Genomic DNA, 9,818 nt, shown 5'->3' with positions numbered 1-9,818 from the left:
TTTGCCTGTGGCTGTCGGAAGCTGGATCCGGCCCTCAGGAGGCCCACAGTGGACACAGGCTGCCCAGGGAAGGAGCTCAGATGCTTCTAGACCCTGCTCCTCCCTGCAGGGCTAGGACCCCCGTGGGAGGCTCATTGCCTCTGGGATTTGGGGTCCCGGACCTGTGAATTTTGGGAACCTCCTAGAGCTCTCTATTGATAAGCAGAGGAAATGGGGAGGGAGGGGGGAGAGAAAAAAAAAGCCTGCCCCTTGCCTAAATCACACTCACCTGGACATTTCTGGCGAGCTTAAGCCTTTGACTCCGGAGAGGGATGGCAGTTCTCAACGGCACCTTCGCTGTCATTTGACTTATAAAACCCTTAGGCCTGGGCACATGTCTCTGCCCGCCCCGGGTGCCGGGCCAGCCCTTGGACTTGGGCCCATGTCATCCTTACAACCCCAGGGGCCTCCCACCTCCCAGCTCGTGTTAGCATGGGGTTCTGGGCATTGTTCTGCCCCAGCCCCCCTAGGGTCCGTCCCATCGGGCCACCCCATTTCCTTATAGGAAAGCTGGAGGCCCTGCTCACTCCCGTCTGGTGCTTGCCATAGCGTCTGACTCTTGGCAGGACATTTCATCTGGAATGAGCTCATCTCTCAGGCCCTTTGCACACAGATGCTCTGCGACTTCCCATCTCTCTCTCTGAGTCCCCCACTCCCGACCTTCCCCCCACCGCGGTTGTCAGACAGGGTCCCGGATGGACACCTCAGGGTGCTCCCGGGGCGGGGCCTGCAGCTGGCATAGCTGGGAGTGGAGCCCCATGAGCTGAGGCCCTGCCCAGGCTGGGCCGTTCGCTGCCCCTTGATGGGCGGGGGCTCTCTCACTAGGGAACCACCTGGAGCCCCTTTGTGGGCAGGGCCACCTCTGCCGAGCCGCCTGGGAAACCCCCAGAATCCCCGACCTGGGGGCCTGGACATGGCTCCCCACCACCCCGGCTCCCAGCCACGAACTCTCCTGGGAGGGGGTTAACCAGCACGTGCTCCCCAGGGTAAAACAGCAGGTCACCCCACGGCTCCTTGGAGTCAGGATGGTGTGCTTTCCGACTGGTATTTTTCTTAAAAATATGTTTTTATTGATTTTGGAGAGAGAGGAAGGGAGAGGGGGAGAGAGAGAAAAACATCAGTTGGCTGTCTCCTGCTCACCCCTACTGGGGATCGAGCCCACAACCAGGCCTGTGCGATCTCTAGGGGCACTGGATGGGGCTCACCCCAGGCCCCCAGGCCAGGGCTGGATTGGTGTTTGAATCTCCACGTGGACTAGAGTATCCATGTAGAGTGTCGGCTAGATCAGTGATCGGCAAACTCATGAGTCCACAGAGCCAAATATCAACAGCACAATGACTGACATTTCTTTGGAGAGCCCAATTTTTTTAAACGTAAACTCCTTCTAACGCCACTTCTTCAAAATAGACTAGCCCAGGTCATGGTATTTTGTGGAAGAGCCACACTCAAGGGGCCAAAGAGCCGCCTGTGGCTCGCGAGCCACAATTTGCCGACCCCTGGCCAAGTCCAATGCAAGGGACCCAGGCTCTGGTTTGTTGTTGCTACGTCCGACAGAGGCTTCTGGGCCCTGTGGTGTCACCTCCATCCCTCTGCCAGGGAGAGGGCAGATGGCACAGGCCCCCCACACCCCGCCTGTCTGTCACGTGTTATTAGCACGTGTTATTAACTCATGTTATTAACACGTGGCCTCTGAGAATGGAGTGGGGACATTCCCCGAAGGTGGGAGAGGACACCCAGTGTCCTGTGTATCTGGGAAGGAGGACAGGATGGGGGAGAAGGATGTAACTGGAGCTTTGGCCACAGAGTGTGAACTAAAGGCAGGGAGTCTCGCTGAAACCGGTTTGGCTCAGCGGTAGAGCGTCGGTCTGCCGACTGAAAGGTCCCAGGTTCGATTCCGGTCAGGGGCATGTATGTTGGTTGTGGGCACATCCCTGGTAGGGGGTGTGCAAGAGGCAGCTGGTTGATGATTCTCTCTCATCGATGTTTCTAGCTCTCTATCTCTCTCCCTTCCTCTCTGTAAAAAAATCAATAAAATATATTTTTAAAAATAAATAAATAAATAAAGGCAGGGAGTCTCAGAAGCAGGAACCCGGAAGGAATGTTCTGTGTGGCCCCCAGACGCCTCAAGCCCCGAGCTTCAGCCACCAGTGCCCCCTTCCACATGAGGAAGAGCCGAACCTTGCCCCTCAGTGGCCGTCTCCTCTGGGCACTCCGAGGGCCCAAGATCAGGACGAGGAACACAGGCCCTGGGTCAGATGGTCCTGGGCTCCAATCCCCACCTCCCTCTAGGACCTGAGAGCAGTCACTGAGCTCCGTGGGGCTCGGTTTTCTCATCTGTAAATGGGGACCACGTGGATCCCCACCTCATGTAGTTGGCGTAGGGTGTTAGATAATGCAGGCCAGAGGTCAGCATAAAGCTGGTGCCCCATGGAGAGTCTTCCCCCCCCCCCCCACACACACACACAGCTGCCAGCCTGCCTCCAAATTAAGGACCCAAGGGGGACCTTCTGGAACCATGTTTTTCTTGGCATCCTCGGGCACAGAGTGGGCCCACCCCACGGTGTTTCCTAGAATTGAGCTAACAGAAAAAAACAAGCCCATTATCTGCCAGGGCCAGTCCGGTCCTGATAAAGGCGTCTGCCAGGCCCCGGGCTTCCCAGGACTCTCTGTCCGTCTCCGCTGGGGGGCACCCCAGGAGGCGGACACCCTCTGGGCCCCAGGGAGAAGGTGAGACCAGGGGCTGGGGTGGGGGCCGAGGAAAGAGGGTCTGTGTGTGCCCCGAGAGAGCTTTCCTTCTCCCGGAGAGGCCGGCTTGCAGGCACCTGGGGCCTCAGTAAGCGCGGAGGAGGCAGGTCACAGTGAGGCAGGTCACTTCCCTGCAGGCACGAATTCCGAATCTCACTCCCCCTTTTCAGATTAAACACAGGAGAGGCTCAGGCACTTGTCCGAGATGGCTCGGCTCGGCTACATCAGGGTCCCAGACTGAAATATGCTAAGCAGCCGGGCCCAGGGCCTGCAGCTGGAGCCCCCAAACCACACGACGGACGGCAGGCAAGAAGTGGATTCCGGCAGAAGTGTGAGTGATCTCGCTACATGAGATGTCCAGGGGTCCCCGTTTTCAGAGGAGGAATCCCAGGGCTGGTGGGCGGGCAAGGGAAGGCTGCTAGAGGAGATGGGCGCCGTCTTACCAAGCAGAAGGTGCCTGTCTGCCTGGGAAGGTCCGACATCGCGCCTTGGAGACCCGACACCCTGCTTCGAGGCGATTCCTACAAGGCCACAGCCATGTCCCCCTCTGTTTGCATCACCCCCCGCCCCAGCCCACATCCACACCGAAGACCCCAATCACATCCCTTTTTGGACCTCAGCACGTGGCCGGGGTGGGGTTGTGGGGAGGAGGACGGTGACTGGAGCTGAAGGCATCACTCAGCATCCTCTCTGTCCCGATGGGAAGTGACACATCGCCCAGGCGGTCCTGGCCCTTAAAGGAACAGTGCCTCCCATCAGTGCATTTTGTTGGGGTGTTCCCAAGGCCTTCCCTCCCTTTGCACAGGGCCCCCCAAATCCCAGGCCGTTGGATTGAGTATCTGATGTTGTGTACTGACTCTGGGGTCTCCCCGACAGTTTCCTGGCCCCCTGGTCGCACTGTGGGGGGCTCCTCACAAGGAAGAGTTTCGTAAGATAGCCGCCTTGCAGGCCCCATCCCCCCGGACACTTCTGCTCCCACATCAAGCCCATGGGGTGGTCTTTTGAGTCCACGGCTGTCACGAATGGGGAAGGGGGCCTGGCAGCCCTGTGTCCCTTCTGGCCGCAGAGAGAACGGAGAAGAGGGGCAGAGGAACGTGTCTGTGGGAGGGGTGTCACTGTCAAAGCTCATCACAGCATTTATTGTCTCTTCTCCAGAGTGTCAGCATCCTGTTGGCTTGTGTGTGTGCGTGCACACGTGTGTATGTGTGTGTGCGCACGTGTGTGCCCTTCCTCTGCTCCCGCGGAAGCCTTTGAGTCATAACAATAACTCATCTAGCCCATTGTCAAGGCCAATTTACACTTCCCCGGCTTGATGCTTGAAGCCGCCTGGACTGACGCTAGCTCTCTCGCCTCCTCAAGCCCTCTGCCCCCCCCTCTCCCCAAGCCGGATGCCCTCCAGAAAGCAACTGCGGTTGAAGGCAAGAGACATGTCAGGTCAGCTAACGATGACGGTCCGTGTTCCGCAGCAGGCTGCCCTGGGCCCAGGCCCCGGCTCCAGGTCAGAGGCGTTGCTGAGCAGCAAGCGAGGTCCGGGCTCCCTGGACGCGGTCTCAGCTGGGAAGACGGAAAGGTGGGCTGTGGGGCTGGAATCACCGGGGCGACCTCCACGCCCAGGTCAGCAGGCAGCTCAGCTGGGCGGCCAGCACACCTGAGTGTGGCTTCTCCACGTGGTACAGTGTGGATTTCCGCACGAGGTGGCAGCCACGTGCTGAGATCAAGGGCCTGGGACGGTGGTCGGCAAACTCATTAGTCAGCAGAGCCAAATATCAACAGCACAACGATCGACATTTCTTTGGAGAGCCAAAGTTTTTAAACTTAAATTCCTTCTAACGCCACTTCTTCAACATAGACTCTCGCAGGCCGCGGTGTTTGGGGCCAAAGAGCCGCCTGTGGCTCGCGGGCTGCAGTTTGCCGGCTGCGGGCCCAGAAGAACGGGCAGAGAGGCTAGGGCTGCTGCCATGAAGTACTGCCAACAAGGTGCGTTAGCAGCTCCTCTGTCTCCGTTCTGGAGCCAGAAGGTCCCAGTCCAGCTGGGGGTGTGAGGGAGCCCCTTTTCCATGCTGCCCTCTCATTTCCGGTGGTGCGTCCTGAAGCTCTGTCTTTACGTGGCCTTCTCCCCTGCCTTCAGCCCCCTTTCCCCTGCGGATCTGCTTCTGTATCCAAATTCCCCCTTTTCCAAGGACCAGAGCCAAATGACCTCATCTTGACTCAATCACCAGCAAGACTATTTTTAAATAAGTCCCATTCACAGATGCTGGGAGTTGGGAAGTCATATGGTTTTTGATTTTTTTTTTCTTTTAAATCCTCACTCGGTCATTTTTCCATTGACTTTTGGAGAGTGGAATGGAGGGGGAGAGGCTGAGAGACACATCAATGTGAGAGAGACACATCGATTCCTTGCCTGCAGCACATGCCTTTGACCGGAATCAAACCCAGGGCCTTTCAGTCTGCGGGCTGCCGCTCTATCCACTGAGCCAAACCAGCCAGGGCAGGACGTCCACACCGTTCAGCCCATGACCATGACCGGCCTTGCACGTCCCGTAGCATCACTGGTGCTGTGGTCACAGTCTGCTCCCCACCGGTTCAAGGGGCGGGAACGTGCCCACCTTTGGATGGGAGAAGAGCGCATGAGACGGAGAGACTGCTGCAATAACAGTTGCAAGGTGCAATCTGCCACAACAGTGCTTTACATGTGTGTACATATGTGTGTACACGCACAGACACACATGCACACGGGGGGGCAAAGTAGGTCCGCAGTTGCACTGTGACATTTTTTTGGGTTTATGAAGCTATTGTAATAACCATAACTTTCATGTCTACTTCCATATGACCAACTGTAGGCCTACTTTGGCCACCCCGTGTATGTATGTGTATGTGTATGTGCATGTGTATGCATGCGTATATGTATACTTATACGCATATGCATATGTATATGTATGTATAAAATATAAGAAATATATATTTTAGTTGCTAATACATAAGCATAACAGGGTTTACATAAACTTTTGGATTCTGGCTCCAGAAGAATCCTAGGAGCCGGACAGCATGGCTCTGGGTCTGGGGTGTAGCCGTCAGTGAGCGCCGCCCCTTTCAGGAGCCGGTGGGTTCGGCGCCCCACTTCCTGCGTCTCCTCTTTTGGGTCCAGCACTAGCCGCCGGCTGGTCACCGTGTGCTGCTGGGGTTCCCGCCACTCACCCACTTCTCTCCTGTCTGCCCTCCTTGCCTGTCCCCAGGGGTCTGAGGGTGCCTCCAGCCCTGTCCGGGCAGAACCCCAGGAACTCCCCTGAGGGTAGGGGACTGGAAGAACCCAACCCCCACCCCCGGGCCCACGGAAGGCACGTCTGATTCACCGGGCGGCGTGTGCAGGGCTGGTCTGGGCAGGAGGCCGGACAAGCACAGGCAGCTGATGGCAGAGGGAGGGTGAGGCGGGGGTGGAGGTGAGCTGGAAACTACAAACAGATGTGCTCAGATCCGCCCTTGGGGGCCCCCCAGCCCCCTCTTTTCTTCCTGCCCCCCCCATCTGCACCGCCCCACGGATCTGCTGCCAAGAAATGACGTGGGGACTCCCTCTGAGCTGGCTTCCCTGACTCCCCGCCATTCCCATCCGTCCATGGAAAGCTCTGGAAGACTCTCCCAGAGCCTTCCCCGACCTTCCCCGCTGCTGGCCGAATCCCTTCACAGCACAACCTCGAGTCAACAGCACAGTGCGAGACTCAACCCCACTCCTTCACCCCAGGGGCCCCGATCCTCTCCTCAGAAGAGGCCGTGGAACACCCAGGGGCCAGGACAGGATTCAGAGAAGGGTCCAGGTCCCTCCCCCCTCCCCCCTCCCCCCACTAGGAGTGCGTGCTGTCTTCAAGCTGGGACACAGGGCGTTGGGGGGTGTCCCAGCACTGTCCCACCACAGGTCCCTCTGGCCTCTGTGTCCCCTCCCGCCTGTGGAAGAGAGAGCAAGTTCATTGATGAGCCATTGTTCACACACAGGTGTCCTGCCTGGGTGGCGTGTGGGCGTCCTGCGCCCAGTGCTTGGCTGCGGGGCCCTCGTAGGTGTGGGGGACGTGGGCACGGTGCCAGGCCCCGGAACGCAGGCAGGTCTTGCCTCCACCCACATGCGGGCTGCCTGCACGCCTCTGCTCCCAGCCACTCTCGGGCCCCCAGTGCCCACCCAGGGACAGCCAGCCGCAGAGGGAGAGGCCCTGGAGCCCGCCCCCAGCACCTGCGCTTACTACTTTGCAGATTGATGGTGGGAGGGGTTTCTCTGACCTCACGGAAGGATTGTTTGGCTCCTAGCAGAGGTGGGAACAATGCAGGACGGGGCAGGTGGGGGAGAAGCAGGAAAACAAGCACCCCATGGTTGGTTGCCAATTTCGTCTGGGGCTGGCCGGCACTTCTCTGCAAAATCGAAGGCTGCTGGGAAGCAGCGGGCGGGAGGCCCGAGGTCCGGGAGTGCCAGGGCCTGGGACCCCGCCAGCCTCCGCCCGTCTATTGACCCTGAACCCCCAGAGAGAAAAGCAGCGCGTCGGAGCTCCATCAGAACTTAGAGCTGCCACTCACAGCGCTGTGCTCGGGGTGGCTGAACCCAACGGAAGTATTCCCTCGCAGTCCTGGCGGCTGGAAATCCAGACTCACGGTGTTGGCAGGGCCAGTTCCCTCAGGAGGCTCTGGGGGAGGGTCCTTGTGTGTGTGTGTGTGTGTGTGTGTGTGTGTGTGTGTGTATGTGCGCGCGCGCGCGTCCCGGCTTCCTGCAGCTCCGCAGTCCTTGCCAGTCCCTGGCGGGGAGCAGCTCGGAGCCGGTCTCTGTCTCCCTTTCCACACAGTCTTCTTCGCTCTGTGCGCCTCTCTGCGTCCTCGCCTCTTCTCTTAAAGACACAGGTGATGGGACTGAGGGCCCACCCTAATCCGGTGCGATCTCTCATTAGCTATGTAGATACCCCTGCAAAGATCCTAGTTCTGAATAAGGCCCCATTTGGAGGTCCCAGGTGCATGAGAATTTGGGGGATGGGAAGACACAGCACCGGTCAACCTTCTACAGTACCCTCAACTACCTTATCTGGGGATCGCCCCGGGACCCCGTAGAAATTCCCGCCAAGTATCAGCTTGGCCGGGAGCCACGTTAGACCAGGGCTCAGCAAACGCCGCTCCTGGTTGGGTGGCCCCTGCACGCAGAAGGATCTTCACATTTTAAAAGAAGGATGAGAAGGATGAAAGGATGCACTTTCACGGCAGGTGAAAAGGATAGAACGCTCTCACTTCAGGGTCCGTTAAGTGCAGCAGCACATGCGTTCATTGCTGCGCCTTCCCTCGGCTGCTTCCTGGAGGCCTGACTAGCTTGCCACCTGGCCCTTTAGGGAGGACGATTGCCCAACCGAGTGGGCGTCATTGTCCTAAAACAATGTTTCCCGCTTGGCACACAGGCTTTCCCACGGGCCAGGCCCCTCCTCCCGGCGAGCAGCCTCTGAACTCCGGGGGGGGGGGGGGGGGTGCTGCCAGGCCGGGGCCAATCCTGGCGCTGGCACTTACCTGGCGGTTGGTGGCCAGCAGGTGTCCTATCTGTGCGATGGGGAGAGGGGAGGTCCTGAGGGGCTGCCGAGGGGATTGCCTCAGCTGCAGAGGAGCCTTCAGCAGAACCCAGCGTCCGCCCTGTCCTCGCTGCCCCGCGGCTCTGCCTGAGGTGGCAGGTCACAGGAAGTCAGACATTTGGAATTCTCTCGTACGCCCGAGTCTAACTCCATTCTTTATCCTCATGGAGAAAAGAGTCAGAGAAGTGCGTGTCGCCTGCGGGCCGTGGGGGTGGGGGAGGAACTTTCCATGGGGGAAGGAAGAACAACATCTGAAGGCACAGGCGAGGCTGCTGTGGGCCCACGTGACCCTCCCGTCCACGCCCCACCTTGCTCCTGGCCTTCCTCCTGGCAGGAAACGCTGCGCAGGGGGATGTGAATGTGAGCACAGTTTTGCTTCTGGCGAGACTGACACGATCTGGAAGGCCAGTGCGCTCCCCCCACCCCCTCGGAGACCCCCACGTTTCTAAAAATTCAGAAGTTTGGTGGGGTAGGGCCTGGGAGTCAGGACTCACTGAGCCAGAGTCTCACCCACAGCCAGAAGCTCCTGGCGGGGCCCCGTCCCCTTCTATCCACGCACAATAGCGGTAATTCCTCACACGTGCAGCGTGTTGTGCGGCTCACGAATGACGCTCACATGTAACCGCCCTGCCCACGCCCGCCTGCTCTCCGTGGACTCAGCGTCCCCATTTCCTGGAGGAGGAGACTGAGGTCTGGAAGTTTGCAGGAACCCCAAGCTCATGGCATGGCGTTGGGATCTGAGCCAGGTGACCGATGGAACACATGGACACAGAGGCTGCTGGGTTCCATGTGAAGTTCACCTACACATCAGTGTTTCCGGATACAACTGGGTTTTATCCGGCAACCCTACCTCGAACCCAGGCTCCAAACCTTTCAAGACCATGTTGCTGTAGGCAGGTGCTGTAGGCAGCCAGCCCAGCCCCCCACCACCCTGCAGCCCATCTCTCTGAATTGCGTGTCCAGAGTCTGGAGGTCACCTGTGCCGGAGAGGTCATTTCCCTGCAGTTCATTCCCTCAGCCTGGTGTTGAAAAAGGCAGAAATCGCACCCATTCCACAGATGGGGTAGCGGAGGAGGAACTCAAGTTCAAGTTCAAGCTGGGGATTGTAGGAACCCATGTCTGCTAACTCCAGGCTCTCTCATAACCAAGGTGCTTTTCCCATTGAGTGACACTGGGAGCTTTAAGAACACTCCACTGAGTGGAGTCCCGTCTACGGTGGGTCATTGGTTCCAAATTATGTGCAATGGAAACGTTCTGTGTAGTCAGAATTACCATGGAAAACCCGTTAATCACCTTGAACATTGCCCATACAGTACAGAATGCACTGCGTGTACTGTAGTAGATACAGGAAGAGGCCTCTCATCTGACCTCTCTTTCAACCAACTGGCCATAGGAAACCATGCCCTACATCAGTGGTTGGCAAACTCATTAGCCAACAGAGCCAAATACGAACAG

Source organism: Pipistrellus kuhlii, unplaced genomic scaffold (assembly GCF_014108245.1).
Source record: "Pipistrellus kuhlii isolate mPipKuh1 unplaced genomic scaffold, mPipKuh1.p scaffold_m20_p_37, whole genome shotgun sequence".
In the NCBI taxonomy this organism is placed as follows: domain Eukaryota; kingdom Metazoa; phylum Chordata; class Mammalia; order Chiroptera; family Vespertilionidae; genus Pipistrellus; species Pipistrellus kuhlii.
The sequence above is the reverse complement of the archived record's forward strand: the minus strand, read 5'-3'. Positions refer to the sequence as shown.